At 36.6% G+C, this 18,036-nt stretch overlaps 1 protein-coding gene across 4 annotated transcripts in view; it reads right to left on the bottom strand.

The window, feature by feature from the left end:
• SLC38A4 (solute carrier family 38 member 4) overlaps window positions 1-18,036 on the bottom strand; it is an 85,752-nt gene that overhangs the window by 44,594 nt on the left and 23,122 nt on the right. For 2 of the 4 annotated variants that reach the window (XM_005206389.5, XM_059886483.1), the window contains exon 1: window positions 6,159-6,207. The exons of the other annotated variants lie outside the window; for them this stretch is intronic. The gene's annotated coding sequence lies outside the window, so the exon portion shown is untranslated. Of the gene's footprint in view, window positions 1-6,158; window positions 6,208-18,036 lie in introns of those variants that run through there. 4 annotated transcript variants of the gene reach the window in all.

Below are 18,036 nucleotides of genomic sequence, written 5' to 3'. Positions count from 1 at the left end.
CCAAACTTTCTTACATTGTCAATTGCTGCTGCTGCTGCTGCTGCTGCTGCTAAGTCGCTTTAGTCATGTTGGACTCTGTGCGACCCCACAGACAGCAGCCCACCAGGGTCCCCCGTCCCTGGGATTCTCCAGGCAAGAACACTGGAGTGGGTTGCCATTTCCTTCTCTAATGCATGAAAGTGAAAAGTCAAAGTGAAGTAGCTCAGTCGTATCTGACTCTTAGCGACCCCATGGACTGCAGCCTACCAGGTTCCTCCGTCCATGGGATTTTCCAGGCAAGAGTACTGGAGTGGGGTGCCATTGCCTTATCCTTTTGTCAATTGCAACAATCATAATTGATACCTTCATCCTTTCTTGCCTACCCTCCCTCTCCTCATCCATTTTCTACAAATAGTCATATTGATCTTTTAAAAACAAAACTTAGATCATGTTGTTTGTTTGCATAAAATCCTGTATTGTCTTCCCTTTACTCTTAGGATAATATATAAAATTCTCCACATGCCCACAAAGTTCCACATTGTCCCTCTACTCCTGATTTCACTCCTTCCACACTCTTCCCACCTCACTGTTCTAGGTATTCTGGCCTCCTTTCAGTTTCTGGGTCTCCCTGAGTTCTCTACCACCTCAGGCCATTTGCCTGATAAGACAGATTGCATAAAGAATGGCCCCTAATCCTAATTTTGGTCCTGGTCAAGGGACATCTTCTCACCAAAGTTGGAACACAGTTTCACAGCTCATATCTTTAGCTCTGAAGATTCTATTACTGATCTATTTTAAGGGAACAACAGCTAAAAGCACAATTTTAAAAGAATTAGAACATTACAAGAAACTAGATACACTGAGTCATTTGCCTGCTGCACAAAGTAGGTCCTTTGAAGCATTTAGACTACAGCATAATTGCTAAACCTTAACACATGATTAATCAACATGGAAGTGTATAAAGATGGTATTTATTTATTTATTCAACAAATACTGAGAATGAACTATAAGCCAGAAACTATGAAAGATAAAGCACGAATAAGACAGAATCCCTATACCTGATGAATTCTGTTTAGTAGAGAAAATAGATTTTTGAACAAGCTCTTATATTATAATCTTTACTTTTTTCTCTGAATAAATACTTATTAAACTAATCATTGAATCACTCCCTGGAGAGACTAGAAAAGAACAATGCTGTGACTGAAAAATATAATAACATAATACGTGTGTGTGCTCAGTCGCTCAGTCATGTCTGACTCTTCACGACCTCGTGGACTGCAGCCTGGCAGGCTCCTCTGTTCATGGAAAACTCCAGGCAAGAATACTGGAGTGAGTTGCTATTCCCTTCTCCAGGGGATCTTCCTGACCCAGGGATCAAACCTGGGTCTCCTGCATTGCAGGCAGCTTCTTTACTGTCTGAACCACCAGGGGAGCCCTTTTCATAATATAATATATAATATATTAGTTTTCATAGCCATAGATTCTTCTGCTGCTCCCTATCTCAGTACATGGCACTTCATAAGAAGTGCTCACAGTGAAACAGAGCAGGACCCGATAGTCCTTGCCCTCCTCCCCTTGTCCTCTGCCTGCCTTCTGCCTGTGGAAAACCTTAGTTAAAGAATAAGTTTAATCAGAGAAGTGAGAAATGCAGAAACAAAGGAAAACAGTCAAAGGAGACCAAATAATAATAATAATAATGTAGCCATTAAGCATAGTCAAGGACCTTCAGTTCTTTCTCAAGGGCTATAGATAATATTCTGAGCCATATCCTGTGAGCTGTCTTACAGATACTCAAACACCAGGTGGAAGAATTAACTAAACAATGACTAGACTGTACCCAAGACACGAGCGGCCACAATTCTGAGAACTGGCCAAAAAAAAATGGGAACAAATGGACCCTGGAACTGAAGATTAACTATACCTACAACAACCAAGATAAGACTGACCAGACCACCAAGGATCAATTTGAAGATGACTGTCAGAGCTGACTGTGCTGGTTTTGCACATAGCTCCCTCTGTCTATAAAAGCTCTAATCCCCTGCTCTTCAGGGATGGTGGGGGCGGGGGCGGGGAGTTGGCCTTGGGACAGATGTCCGCCCTCCCCCATTCCATCCCAGTTGCCAGCATCTGAAATAAAGCAAACTTTCCTTTCCACCAACCTGCCTATGTATTGGCTTTTGGGGGGTCAAGCAGCCGGATCCCATACACCTTTCGGTAACAATAGGAGGGATCTGGCTGAACTTCCCAGGTGGTCCAGTGGCTAAGACTCTGTGCTCCCAGTGCAGGGGGGCCTGGGTTCAATCCCTGGTCAGGGAACTGAATCCCACATGCTGCAATCCTGTGTGTCGCAACTAAGACCAAGTGAAGCCAAATAAATAAAATAAATATTAAAAGAAAAAGAGGAATTTGGTTATCATTATAGGTACTTCCCTTTCTCTATACTGTGCCCCCTCTCCCATGTTCAATCTATCACCATGTCAATCTTTCTTGCAACATTTATTTAAAATTAATTTACTTTTCTCTCCATGACAATTATGTTAATCCAAATGACTACATGTTGAAGAACCCAAAATTATTTTTCTCATTACCTTTCAGAATAAAGTCAAATTTCCTAACATGCTATATAAGGCTCTACATAGCTTAACCCAGACAGAGCTCTTGAGTCCTGCATTGAATCACATGCCCCCCTTACTCACTAGATTCACTGGACTTCTTTCATTTCTTCATTGCCACCTCGAGACCTTTTTGACCTGCTGTTCCCTCTGCCTGGAATTCCCTTCCCCACATTCTTAACAAAGTGTCTCCCACAGTTAACTAAAAGAAACTAAAAATCTTTAAATGCCACACGGTCAGAGGGGCCCCATGTCTAAATTAGATTCTCCCATGGAACATGGTCTCCTCTTCCTTACAAACTCATCACACTTTGAACTTACATTTTTAGTTGTATGACTATTTGATAAATATTAATAACTGTCTCCTCTGCTAGGCAAAAAAAATTCATGAAGGTGGGACAAGGTCAGGTTTCTAGACTACACATATTTTCCATTATCTAGCACAGTACCTGGTGACATATTCTTCGAAGACCAAGGCAATTTTATATGACCTCCTTTATAAATGCAAGTACAATTCTTGTTATAGCTTTATAGGTTAACATTTCAAAGTGAAATAGAAATGTTCCCTTCCGGTTCCCAAGAAGAAGAGCAGCTTTGCTGTACAAAGAATGTTCAAAATTCTTTTTTTTTTTTAAATTTTATTTTATTTTTAAACTTTACATAATTGTATTAGTTTTGCCAAATATCAAAATGAATCCGCCACAGGTATACATGTGTTCCCCATCCTGAACCCTCCTCCCTCCTCCCTCCCCATACCATCCCTCTGGGTTGTCCCAGTGCACTAGCCCCAAGCATCCAGTATCGTCCATCAAACCTGGACTGGCAACTCATTTCTTACATGATATTTTACATGTTTCAATGCCATTCTCCCAAATCTTCCCACCCTCTCCCTCTCCCACAGAGTCCATAAGACTGTTAAAAACCAGATTTGATTTGACAGAACTTTCTATAGTCTAGCCTTTCTCGCTAATGAAGTTAGGTTTCTCTGCAATAGAGATTTTGCCGAAACAGACTGGATATTTGAGTCCAGTGATCTTCTGCATTGCCATTTTACTTTACTCATTCATTAAGGTGAAAAATCAAAATTTGAAACAAAAGTATTTGGAACATTCTCACCATATAGAAGTCTTTGTTTCATCATACTTATTACATTATCTGAATGTCCTAAATAGCTGATTCCTTATATTTTTTAGTTATTAAACATTATATATAACATTTCTTTGTAGTATTATTTATAAACATTTATTTTACCTGATAAATGAAAGCACAAAAGGAGCTAAATTTCCCACCATTGCTATTTGTTTTTCATGCCAGTCCAGTTCTGATGAATCTACTCTGAAATCTAGGTTCAGGTAGCAGATTTTACCCTTCGGTTGGATGAGCAGGAAGTTGCTGATCTTACAGCAACTCACTCCAGTATTCTTTCCTAGGAAATCCCATGGACAGAGGAGCCTGGCAGGTTTCAGTTTATGGGGTCACAAGAGTTGGACATGACTTAGTGACTAAACCACCACCAATCACAACTTCTAAAAGCCAAATTATCTTGCATCAAAGGAGCTGATTTAAATCCACATCCAAAATATATCTTGGATAAATGAATATAGATTTGACAATGAAATGAATCTAATATTACCTTTATGTAAAATTCTCTTAAACAATTTCCCCAACAATGTCATTATAATCACATGTTGATACTCAAATGACTCATTAGTCTATGGCATGATTTCTCACAGAAATCAGCTTTCATAAAAGTGTTCACTGTCAGTCTGAAGTACATCTTACAAAAGAAACTGCCAATAATAGCAAAACTGTATTCACTTGACTTGGGCTTCACTGGTGGCTCAGATGGTAAAGAATCTCCCTGCAAAGCAGGAGACCAGGTTTGATCCCTGGGTCAGGAAGATCCACTGGAGAAGACAATGGCTATCCACTCCAGTATGCTTGCTTGGAGAATGCCATGGACAGAGGAGCCTGCTGGGCTATAGTCATTGGAGTCTCAAAGAGTCAGACATGACTGAGTGACTAAGCATGCACACATTCGCTTGACAACTTCGTATTGCTGGTACTAATATTTTAGCATTTTCATTCCCTTCCTCTACTTAGACATAGCTTAGAAATAATATCAAGGGAGAACTGTAAAGTTAAAAGAATTTACCGTATGTTGAAGTCTTGTCCCTTTGCTAAGAATATTACATGTTTGCTAATATAAGAATTAAAGCAGCCTTTTGATGAAGTATAAAGGACTATTCATAAAATCCATATACATTATTTTACTTAAAAATTTTCTAGCTCTGCTCTTAGAAAAAGACATAGATTCTCTAGTCATCTTAAATATTAAGAAATAGCTTAAATTCCTGCATAAATTTTAGTTCCTATTTTCCCAAACAGTAGTTTGTTTCCAGAAGTGCACCTCAATATGTAGCATATTTAATATTACACAGTGAACTCCTTATGCTATCCATGTTAATGTGCAATATTTAATAATCTGTCATAAATTATGGATATACTAAATTCTAAATGTCTATATTCTATATAATAGATACTAGACCACCTGCAGAGGTACTTATTTCCTTCTGAAATAAACTATTTAACTTTTTAAAAGTTAACTCATATATTAAAAATAATAGCTTCCATAACCCTTAAAGCACACTGTATAACATAGTTTAAGAAAAGTCAAGAGTTGAGCTCTCAAAACTACATTTCTCAGCACTTAAATGTTACTGATATAATTCTTAGAAGTAGAAAGACTTTCCAGAAAATCCCAAAACACTATCTAAATATAAATCTGAAAAAATGGCAGATCTTGTCTTGTAAAACAAATGGCTATCTTTTCTAGGAAACATACCTAAATTTTTTTAGTTTGTCAAGAATAAAACTTAGTCAATGAATTGTCCATGAATATGATGTATATCATCATTTAAAATATTTTTTCACTGAGTTATGAAACAGTTTCATTATCACCTAGACATTTAATTAAAATAATCACCATATGCTCTATAAAAAGCTCAAAATACATTGAGAATTCTCCCACTGTCTGATAAATACATTTGAGGAGTACAGATCTAATTTTTAGATATGATTCCAGCCTTTCTATATCTAAAAGCTTTGCTTATATTCTACTAATCTGTCAGTTTCTTCCAGTAAATTTGCTGTAAAAATACTCCTTCACTAAAATGGTTACCTAAAAACACAAGCTAAGACACAACATTTTTTTTTTTCTTTTGAAAATGAAGCCACCCAAACACTTAGCCTTTCACATCTGCTATAGTGGTATGATGTTCCTTCTTTGAGCAAACTAAGTTTTGGTGGGTGTTTTTGTTTTTAAGATAAAGAAAGTCTTTAATAACACTAAGCGTGTACATCTCAAAGGTTATACTTTTCCCTAAGACAAACTGTGTCAGCTTTTCATTCCAGAGCCTCCTCCCAGGATCTGGGTAAATAATTTCAATATTTGACAGTATATTGAATCGATTTTTTATAAGAAAAGCAATAAATAATCAATACCATAAAAAGAAGAAATGAAGCATTATTTCAACACTGTAAGTTTTCATGTAAAATCAGCTTTACCTTAATTATTTATCCAGTCCTGTGCAGTCTTTCCAAAATTGTTTGGCATAGCAGACCCCTGTTGCAGAGTTGACTTATGTGAAATTTTGGGGACCTAGACAATGATTTAAAGACCAGTGGGAGTGATCTAGGCAAGCCAATCACCACCAACCCCTCACCCCAACACCTCCCTCTGTTCAACTTGCGTCAGCTCTTAAAAAAATAGAGAAGCTAAATCAGTTTACTGTTGTACACTTGGATTAAACACCAGTTACACCGATTTCTGTTTGCTTTTAGAATTTTGGCTTTTATACAACAAAACAGTCACTTACTGAAAGCTTTACCTTGACCGGTATCTTTCTGTATCAAGATTCTACAGCTTGGTTGACTGATAAATCTGAAATGTTAATTTTTCTAGAGGTTTATGAACTGAAGTCAAATTAAAGTAATACCATAATAATGGAATCAGACTGCTTAAAGAATTATTACAATCAGAAAGTGTAGAAAGTATTAAATAGCAGAAGAGTTATTTTCTTTGGAATCATTGATTTTATTCAGAGGAAATGTTATATTAGAATAACAGACACTCGCAACAGCACCAAGTTACTCAAGGTGACATGAGGCTGGAAAACATAAGCCCCTTCAGACTCTGCTACCATTTCAAAGGTAGTGTGCTGAGTAAGCAAAACATTATTTGGAGTTTTTAGAGAATTTCTAAATAGACATTTTCTCCCTTTCAAAAAAATCTACTTGACTTTCCATATATCAGAAGAAGAGTTAAAATGTGTTGGCAAATAACTCATTCTGTTATGAAAATGTATAAAGCAGACAACATTCTGAAAGTTCAGTGAGAAAACAGATTAAAAAATCAGTCCAGAATTAAGAGTTCTTTGCCTCTTTAATATTTATAACATCGATGGGCTCTCCAGTAACCAATCAAAAGAAATGCTAGATGCTAGATTGCAACAGTTGTGTCAATTTCCTATTTCTGGGGGAAAAAAAAGGACTAAACATTGTTCTTTAAGAAAATCTTATGTTGATGCAAGAAATTAAACATTAAGCAAAGTGTCCAATTATCCATTTCTCTTTTCCTTTTCAAATAGGCTCATTTCGTCTATTAACTTTAACATGGTATGTTTACTTTCATTTGTCTTTTAGTTCTGCTTCTTTATTTTTCAGAGTTACCTTGTAACTTTGTCCATGATCGGATGAAAAGTATTATGGTCTAGGGGAAAAATGATAACAAATACACTAATTTGTTGTCAACTGAAGCTCCAATACTTTGGCTACCTGATGCGAAGAGCCGACTCATTGGAAAAGACCCTGAGACTGGGAAAGATATAAGGCAGAAGGAGAAGGGGACAACAGAGGTTGAGATGGTTGGATGACATCACCAACTCAATGGACATGAGTTTGAGCGAACTCTGGGAGATGGTGAAGGACGGGGAAGCCTGGTGAGCTACAGTCCATAGGGTTGCAAAGAGTTGGACATGACTGAGCAACTGACCAACAACAACACTAATTTAAATTTCAGATGAATTTAAAGAATATTTCTTTTCAAGTTATTTCCATCATTTAATTATCTTTCCAACTTAAGATTTTTTTCTGTTTGCAAAGTTATCAGATGAGTATAAAATTAAGAAAGCAAAAACCTGTGCTAATTGTTAGAAAATGAAATATTTGTGTTCTAGCAAAATTTAATAGTGCAATTTTATTTCATAGTATATCTTCATGCAAAATAGAGTGGAGATAAATGAATAAATACCAACGGTTTTACCTCTCAAATTTTAAGTCTTGGCATCCATATAACTCTTATGTTCTTCAAGTTCACTAAGTAATTATAGCAAATTAGCATGCTGAATTAAAATGAAAAGTACACATAAGAGACTTCTATGAAGAGTTTTATATTTTTTTAGAACCTACTCTAATTGCAAAATTCTTACCAGAAAACTTTCCTGACATTGACTCAAAAGTCAAATATACATAGATAAAAACTAACTTGACAAAAGTTGGCTGAATTAAAATGACTTAGGAACATTTTTATCGTTCAATTATTTCCCCCTAGATATCTGACATATTTGGACGTGCAAAGATTAACAAAGAAATGTATGGTTTGGTCTTGACAAAACTCATAGTAACTTTCCTTTCACAAGGAAAATACAGACTTAAGCATTATAGTTTTATGTTCTGAATATTTCTTAAATCATATCATTATGTAATTTCATATACATTTGGCAGTAGGTCTATTCTCTTTTGATTTTTAAAACATGAAAATGCCACATAATCTGATAGGATCTAATTTGGTACAAGCATCAGTGTACAAAGAGGTAATGAACCAGAATATGTACAGACTTTTAAAAAAATGAATAAAATGAAAAATATGTGGATAGTGAATAATGAAGCAAGTCTGAAGAATGAAATGACAGATATTATGATCCTTTTCGTAAGGAATTCATAGAAGTGCCACCAAGAACAGAGGTGGTTGAGGTGGGAAGTTGGTGAGACTTGGTTGAGGTGGGAAGTTGGTTTGCAAGGTGAAATATATGTCCACTTAAAGAGATACCCAGCTTCCAGATTACAATATGATTAATATTAGCAGAATTATATCATATACTCCAGGACTCTAGAAGAGGAAAAGTCCCCAGGGGGCTAAGATCATCCAAGATGACTTGAGGGAGGCTACTGATCTTGAAGAGGGCCTTAAAGTCTGGGTGAGACTCCAATGGGCAGAGATGAAAGGGAGAGCCATTTTGGACACAAAAGGTAGAAATGCTAGAAGCATATTCTGGCAACAGTGAAAACTAGTCTAGCTGCAGCAGAGACTTTTCAGAGAAAAACAGATTGGAATGGAATACTTTAGGCTATAAAAGGCATTAAATCTAGAGAACTCAGATTTCTGTGATCAAGATCTCTTGAAAGCTTCTGAAGAAAATCATAGGATCAGCAGGGAGGGATACAGGTGGGATGATAGGGTAGAGATGGAGAAGAGTTCAAGAAGGATGCTGAGGAGGCTGACTGCTGGCTTGGCTTTGGTGATATTTACCTATCTGAGAATAATGGCAGAAGAGAAGGCAAATGGAAAGGATTTGAAGTGGGGTCAATGGTAGTTTGACTCTTTCTTGTACTACTGTTTCTATTTATCACTTTCACTAGCTCACAACACATGGTGTGAATTTTATGTGATACTTCTCTTAGAAATAAGAAACTTGTAATGAAACCTTTATATTTCTTTATATAGAGAAAGAGAATATATGGTGGTAACTCATCCACTTCAGCACCCCATCAATCTGTGGTTCTCATTTTCAAATAGTACAGAGAAGATCCTAGAATGTATATACCAATATGTTATCTAATAAAAGCACAAACTTTCTGACTCAAACTGATTCAGATCATACCCATGCATTAAATCAGATTTTTTTTTCTTGCCTGTATTTAAAAGCACTACTCATCTTGTTTCAAATTTCTACCTTCATCAATGTCTTTGAAGGAAAAGTTCCAGCTAGATAAAGTTAAAAATTGATCAACAATATATATATCCTTTAGCCAGACTATGGCATTTTGCAATGACATAAGGAAAGATAACATCTTGTTCTCATAATTGCACCCAAATTTCTAATTTTAGTCACTGAACAAAATAATACTTGGAAATACAATGTGGTTATAGCCAAATTGGAAGAATATGGGTAGAAACAGTAATGACTAAGAAACAAAATCACCTAATCTTTAATAATTTTGTATTGCCTTTGTATCTGTATTCAAGTGCTTTTCTTTGCTCCTACTTTAATTTCCCTTTAGGTCACCTACCTTTTTCCTTGCTTCTGTTTCTTTTTAACTTTTCTGTGCTACATTGTATTTTTTGTATTCTATTTTTAATTGGAAGATAATTGCTTTACAGTGTTGTGTTAGTTTCTGTCTTGCGACAATGTGAATCAGCCTTAAGCATACATATATCCCCTCCCTCTTGAACCTCCCTTCCACCCCCTCTATCCCACACCTCTAGGTTGTCACAGAGCACTGGGTTGAGCTCTCTGGATTGAGCAACTTCCCACCAACTATTTATTTTACATATGGTAATATATATGTTTCAAAGTTATTCTCTCAATTGCTATACTGTCTTTACGAGGCCTTATGCTTCAATAAGTTATCTTTTACAATTTCTAGGTTTTAGATTTTTGAACCCAAAATTGAACACGGTTGATCAGTTGCCAAGATTATAGATCTGTCCTCATCCTACAATATTAGTGCTTCCAAACACAGACAATATGTGAATTAATCCAACTGTTTTTTACAGTATTGTAGGTAATCAGCTACAATGACCAAGCCATTCCTAGAAATGGAAGACACTAGCATAACTGCAATTAGAAACAAGACTTTGATTACTTCCTTTTAACTTAGGATTTATTCTCTGGCTTTTGAGTTTCCGGCTTCCAAGGACAAAGAGCATTTGTGATCTTTACTGATGTCACTCTTTGGCCCTCCAAATTCTTCATCTTATCTTAGTATGAATACATTTTTTTAAAAAGAAGAAAAACCATATAGAAATGTTGCATAATTCTTCCTAAATCATTCAAATTGCAGAATTCATGTTATCTTGGAGGTGATCTGAGTACATAGGTCCTTTGATTCATCTGCAGAGAGAGGGAAGCATAGATGTGCTATAGGTCTCTCTCTTCATAGTTATGAAATTATTAATCTCAACTTACAGAAAAAAATAAGGACTACAAGAAGAAAAAACTGTAAATATGACCCTCAAAAGCCACATATGAAATTAACTGTTAACATAGAAATACAAATGAATAATTTTCTTATTCTTCTTCGGCAGAGGATTCAAAAATGCTTTTTAAATTTTTAAAAAATCCAAAAGCGGATTTCTGAACTGTCATACATTTTTCAATGTTCCTATTTCACAAAATAACACCTCAACACACATATAATACAAGTGACTTTATGAAGAGCCTTATTTGATGATACCTTCTAAAAGTCTAAATTTGGGACCCTCTCAAATGTGAGTTCTCAAAAGGCTGCCCAGCCTGGCCCCAGGGAAAGGCTCTGCTTTTCTGTTCAGAAAAAAAAAAAAATTCCCAGACCAAGAGAACAACAATGACCCACATGTGCTGAGGAAATTGCTTGATGGATGGCGTCCCCCTGTCTTGAATCCAGCCTAAACCACCTTTACAGTTATACAATGGAGCATTCTGGAAATGTTTGAATAGTCACCGTGTTGCAAAATTAGCAAACAAGGTTGGGGCAGGTTGACAAATTTACTGACTTGGCCACAGACCTAAATAAAAATTCCTTTAGTCTCAGCTGATGAAAAAAAAAAAAAAGACTAGTTAGAAGACAGCTTATGTTGTTCATGTTTTGTTTTCTTCATTTTGCCTTTCAAGCAACTAAGATCCTTCTGGTCCATTTCATTTCTTGATCCCACATTGAAACGATGCAGAGAAAAGGGTATCTCAAGTTCATTCTAGGCTTCTGCCTGAGCGGCTACACCAAAGTGAAGAAAGATAAGATCTGTGGGGCCTGTGGATAATTATAACTTAAATAACGTACTGAAATTCTAAGTGTTAATTGTTGTTGTTTAGTTACAAAGTTGTGAACATGAACTGCAGCATGCCAGGTTTCCCTGTCCATCACCATTTTTTCCTAGAGTTTGTCCAAGTTCATGTCCATTGAGTCAGTGATGCCATCCAACCGTCTCATCCTCTGTTGCCCTCTTCTCCTCTTGCCCTCCATCTTTCCTTGCATCAGGGTCTTTTCCAATGGGTTGGCTTTTCACATCAGGTGGCCAAAGTATTGGAGCTTCAGCTTCAGCACCAGTCCTTCCTTGTTTTATATGATTCCTATCATGTAAAATGCCTGCTTGAGAAAATAGCACTACTAGGAGATAGTGATTAAATTATAACAGCACTTCCTAAATAAATCACCTTGATAATTTAAGTTTTTCACACAGAATACAGTGTTAACATTGTGCTAAGACTGCCTTTCTAACAAACAGCAATTAATGTTTTAAAAACTACATACTATCCGGGCGCAGCACATTAATTTTCCTTGCTTTCTCCCTTCCCTTTCCTTTCAAAGCAAATTCCCTTCCAAAACAATTTCTGGGCATTTGGATTTTGTAATTTCATCAGTGATTGGACTTTGTAATTCTGACGTCATCTTGCCTGGATTGGACAACCAATAGTTTCTTAAGCTGGGACCCGATAGGCTGCCAGGCTAAACTGGGAGGAGATAGACAGCAAAGGAGACAAAAACAAATCACCCAGCAGGATTATTAAAGGGAAGGGGCTCTCCAAAAAGGGAATGACACAAATCCATCCTGTACGAGAATCAGTGTCCCTAATAACAAAAGATATGCTTAAGCTGGCCTCTCCAGAATTTTGAAACCAGGCAAGCAAGTCTACGCTAAGGTGTTCTTCAAAGGAATTTGAGCTGAGTGAGACTTATAATAGTGATGTTGACATTTCTTAATGGACTTTTCTGGGAATGCAGATGATTTCCTGAGTCAGATCTCAGTAAGCGAGGGGGCAGCTCTCTCTCTCTGCTGAGCTGTAAGCAACCCCCAGGGCCAGGTCATGGTGAGGTCAGAGCTCTTTGCAGCATGTTGACAGATGTGCTGTCCTCTGCTACAAGGGTTAGCAGGAGCCAACATGGCAAGATTCACTGAACTATTTGTACTTTATGGGTTTTAGGAGTTAGGAATTATACTTCCTGGAGGGCTGGGTAACACCAGACTTTACTTAAATATAGGAAAGCTGACTCAGAAAAAGTAAATGTCTTGACCTCATTCAGCAGGACAGCAGTCAAGAGGGACATTTGGGCAGATGGTATACTCAGGAGGTTTGGGGATAAATTCGAGTATGTCTAGACAGCCAAGTTAGATTAGTTGTAAATAATTTCTTTTGTTTGTTTACCTTAATATTAGACTATGCCTGTTCACAGCAGGTATTGCATAAATGATGAATGAGTGAAAGTCCTTATTAAAGGTGCTGTCTCAATGTGTGCATCCAAAACAATTCTTTAGAACTTATTTAAGGGTTGCAACGAGAAACATTATAATTATTCTAAATGAGGATCATGCCGCATATTAAAAGGGAGTAGTTCCTTCTTGTGCTCAGAGACAGTTGTGAGATGGTATGGTGAATGTCCATACTACATGCAAGGAGCCATTAGTCCTTTTATAGAAAGCTGGATTCCTGGAATATTAAGCAGTAATCACCAATCATGTGTTCAAAGAATATTCAAATAATAATAAGAGCATGAGAAAATTCTAATTATAATAAGTTTTGAAAAGCAAGATACAAAATCTAACAATAATATGTTCCCAGTGTTGTTTTTAAAATTATACATTAATATATAAAAACATACGATATATATATTTTCAAGGGAAAGGGAAAAATGCCTTAGAGAATACATATCAGAATATAAAGAGTGGTTATTTCCAGATTGTGAAAATGTTGATAATCTTTCTTTTCTCATCTATCAGATCAGATCAGATCAGTCGCTCAGTCATGTCCAACTCTTTGCGACCCCATGAATCGTAGCACGCCAGGCCTCCCTGTGTATGGATTACTTTTACTATGAGAAAAACAATAAATACTATTAAAATACTAGGTTTTGTAAAAATTGTTAATCAATCCCAGACATTAGCCACAAACTAAATCTCTATTTTTAGTGAGAATATTTTGGATGCTTGACCAGAAACAATCAACTCTCTTTAAAAAAAAAAAAAAATTCAGTTCTGAATGGGCATTTCAGTTATTTAAGGTATAGATAAAATTATCCATGTCCAGTGTATTCTGGAGGGATAGATTGTTTCTCTTCCCAATCAGCAAGAGGTACTGTAATAACTCTCAAAATATTATTGAGAAAAATAGAGATATTTAAATATATTTGGAGCCTCAATGTTTTCTCATAATGCTGTGAGACAGTCAGTTTCTGTTACAGCCTAGTAAGTAGTCATCTTCATTTATTCATTCAGTAAGTATTATTGAACACCTATGTGCCAGGCTTTATGGTAGGGGCTAAGGCAAGATAGCCCCTACCATAAAGCCTGGCACATAAGTGTTCAATAATACTTATTGAATGAATAAATGAAGATGACTGCTTAATTTAAAGGCTCAAGAGACAGTTTTCTATAACAGTTAACCTGGGGTATGCTCTAATGCACATTAATGAAGTCTCCTTTATGTACAGTTGGGAAGGGCCCCTGGAGGAGGAAATGGCAACCCACTCCAGTATTTTTGCCTAGAGAATCCCATGGACAGAGGAGCCTGATGGGCTACAGTCCATGGGGTTGCAAAAAGTCGGACACGACTGAGCAACTAATACTTTAATAATTAATAATAAAGCAAGATAGACAAAAATATAAGATCCAGTCTCTGTTCTCAAGAAGCCCTGGTCTCTCCAGGGAATCTGCTTAAGTAGGTCAGGATGCTATAATGAGGTATGTGAAGTGCCCAGGGGAATGGGGAGGGGAGTCAAAGAAGTGCAGCACCCAACTCAGCTTGAAAAGGACAGAGAAGACTTACCAGAGAGGTGACAGCTGGGCTTAGACTGAAAGAATAAACAAGAGCTGGCTAGGATCGATGGCGTGGGGAGCAGACTGCAGGTAGAGAGACAGCACAAGAAAAAGCAAGAAGGCAAGAAGCAGCTCCCAGCTGTCTGGTGTCCCTGGAATGTTAAAAAAAACTTGACTGGCAAAGTCACTGGTGGGATCACAGGGGGTTAGGGCTCCATGTTTTTTCTCTATTCTGTTCAGTTCAGATGAGTTCATTTAAAAAGACTAGCCCAGCAATGCCACATAGAGCTCACAATTTCAGATATGTGAAGAAAATGTGCTTTGTCAGGAATGGTGATAGTTTAAGGCTACTGCAAACAGTAATAACAGCCACCAGGGTAGCGTGAGGCAATTCTTTCCTGCACTGTGTGAGCTGGGGTCACTGCTTTGTGTTTGCACCATCAGGGCTGTTGTATTATAATTTTCCTAAGAACAGAAAAATTCACGTTCATGAGGTATTTTGCTTAAAATGATGTAAATACATTATTTGTTGTTGAGTCACCAAGTTGTATCCATCTCTTTGCAACCCCATGGACTGCAGCACGCCAGGCTTCTCTGTCCCTCACCATCTCCTGGAGTTTGTCCAAGGTCATGTCCGTTAAATCGGTGATGCTATCCAACCATCTCATCCTCTGTGGTCCCCTTCTCCTCCTGCCTTCAATCTTTCCCAGCTTCAGGGTCTTTTCAAATGAGTCAATTCTTCTCATCAGATGGCCAAATAACTGGAGATTCCGCTTCAGCATCAGTCCTTCCAATGAATATTCAGGGTTGATTTCCTTTAAGATTGACTGGTTTGATCTCCTTGCAGTTCAAGAGACTCTCAAGGGTCTTCTCCAACACCACAGTACAAAAGCATCAATTCTTCAGTGCTCTGCCTTCTTTATGGCCCACCTCTCACATAACTACCATAATTATAAGACTTACAGGAATTGAATTTTTAACTATAGAAATCTTGACCCTTTCTTTAGTTATTCCTAGATATTTGAAGATTATATTTTAAGTTGCAATCTAAGGTTCAATCTATTTAAACTTCTCTCTTTTTCCTTTTTCAAAGTTTTTATTAATTTGATTGCAAAAAATGTATGTCCATCATGGTAAAGATGGTATATTTTCTAAGGCTATCAAAACAGAGAGAATTTTGTATCAAAGATGGCCAGAAAGCAGACATAAACTTTTTAATATGGATAAAACTAGGGCAAATTGTTTTGGTCAAAAAGAATTCCTACCATCTTTTAAATATTAAAACGGCAGGAAAGTATTATTACTGTGTTTTTGTACTGTCCTGGTACACTTTCCTTAATTATTTTAAAATACATCTAAGTGAGGATTGATAACCAAGTAAATTATATATGAGTAATATACTTAGTAATATTAATGTCCTAACTTTCAAGTGTCTACAGTCTCTCATTCTTTTTTTTATAGTATCTAGTATAGTGTAATAAATAACAATTGAAAGACTGATACTTGCTTTTTAATGATGGGTGATCTGATTTTTACATGCACATAAGACAATCATGGTGATGCAAATAATTTTGCTTGTGGCCTTTTTTCAATTTTAAAAGACTGATGACATTTCCTTTGAAACTTATGACTTTTAACAGCTTTTTCAGAGGAAGCCTCAGAGGAGTTCACATTTTCTGTCTTGAAACAGTCTCTATTCATCCCTTCTAATCTTTGACACCCAAAGGATTTGAATGGCTAAACAAGGTCTCTCTCTTTTGTTATGCTAACATTTTCCATTGCACTTGATTCTAAAGATTTGGGTTCCTGGTCTAACTCCATCATTTACTAGCTGTGGAACTATCAACTCAGTAAACTCTGTGGGCCTTTGTTTTCTCATTTACAAAGAGTATATAATTCCTGAGGTGACAACAAGACCACCGGAAGAAGTAAATGAAATTCACCCATTCATCTATTGAGGATCTACTGTGTGATGGAAAAACACTTATAAACATAACTATAGTTCATACTGGCAAAACAGTTACTTCTTTCTTCCCATAGAGTCCCTTTTGCCACCATTTGAACCACAAAACTTAGAAATGTAAATAGATGGTAACTATATTTATATAACTGTCAAAGAAATAGCAAAGTGGTTTTCCACTAGAGACTCTTTGGATGTAAAATTCTGATCATTGACATAAAATTCCTATCCTAAATATTTAAATAACTCATCAAAATTTTAGCAAGCTAAAAGGTGAATAACAGAATGAATTGTTTTTAATCTTTTTTTTTTTTTTCTTTCCTTTTCCTGTTTTCTATCAGTCAATTAGCAATCACTCATTTAGGGTGTAAACACTGAACACCTCTTATGTATGCTCCTATAACCGTGCCCATCAGTGTTTCCCTGTCTTTAGTCTCTCCTTCTACTTCTGAACATCTGGCTGTTTCTTCTGACAAACCCCGAGTCACAAGAATGACTGGAGAGCTTTACAGTTGGGTTGAGATATACAAGAGTTCTGTGGCTATCTATATATATCTTTTAAATTATATATTCTACATTACATATACGAAAGATCTGTATCTATGTTTACATTTATATCTATTAGGATTCACAGTGCTTTTTTCCCCTTTTAAAACAAACTTAGCTTTTGTCCTTTGGTTCATATGCTAGGGCACTATAAGTGCACTGTTGTTTTCTCACTGTAATTCCCAATTCTTCTACCAAACATGGAGTTGCCCTATGAAATGGAGAGCACACTGACTCTGGAGTCCAAATTCAAGGATTCAGATCTAAATCCTATCCTGCTGCCTACTAGTTGAAGGACTTTACAAAGCAGAGTTATTCCCTCCCTCCTCTGTGCTGTCTCTGCTTTCTAAAAGTTTTGCTACCATGCCAACATGCTCTCTTAGTATATTTGTCTACAGTAGCTTCTAGGCTTTGAAGTCCTCAGGAGCAGACACTGTGTCTCATTTAGTGTAGTTGAATCTAGTATAGGTTCTGGACTTTGACTGCCTAGACTTTAATCTGATTCTTATCGCTTCATAATCGTCTGACTTTGGGCAAGTTGTTTTTTATCTCCATGTCTCAGTTTCCTCTTTTGTAAAAAGGAGATAATAATGCCTCCCTCACCCTGCTGTTGTGGAGATTAACAAGTCCCTATTTGTAGAACATTTAGAAGAGTTTCTGAAACATAATAAATATTATGTATTTGTTATATGTGTATGCTTAAAGAATTGTCTCTAACTTCGAAAGCTAATATGGCACTTATTTTCTTTGTTGAAAAGTAGATAAAGAAATTTAAATATTCTAGAACTCAGTCTTTAAAATTGTGCCTAATAAGAACCATTATGACCGTGAGGATGAAATGAGATAATGGATATTTAAGCATTATAGAC

This window comes from Bos taurus, chromosome 5 (assembly GCF_002263795.3).
Source record: "Bos taurus isolate L1 Dominette 01449 registration number 42190680 breed Hereford chromosome 5, ARS-UCD2.0, whole genome shotgun sequence".
In the NCBI taxonomy this organism is placed as follows: Eukaryota; Metazoa; Chordata; class Mammalia; order Artiodactyla; family Bovidae; genus Bos; species Bos taurus.
This window is presented reverse-complemented; position numbering and strand designations above follow the sequence as displayed.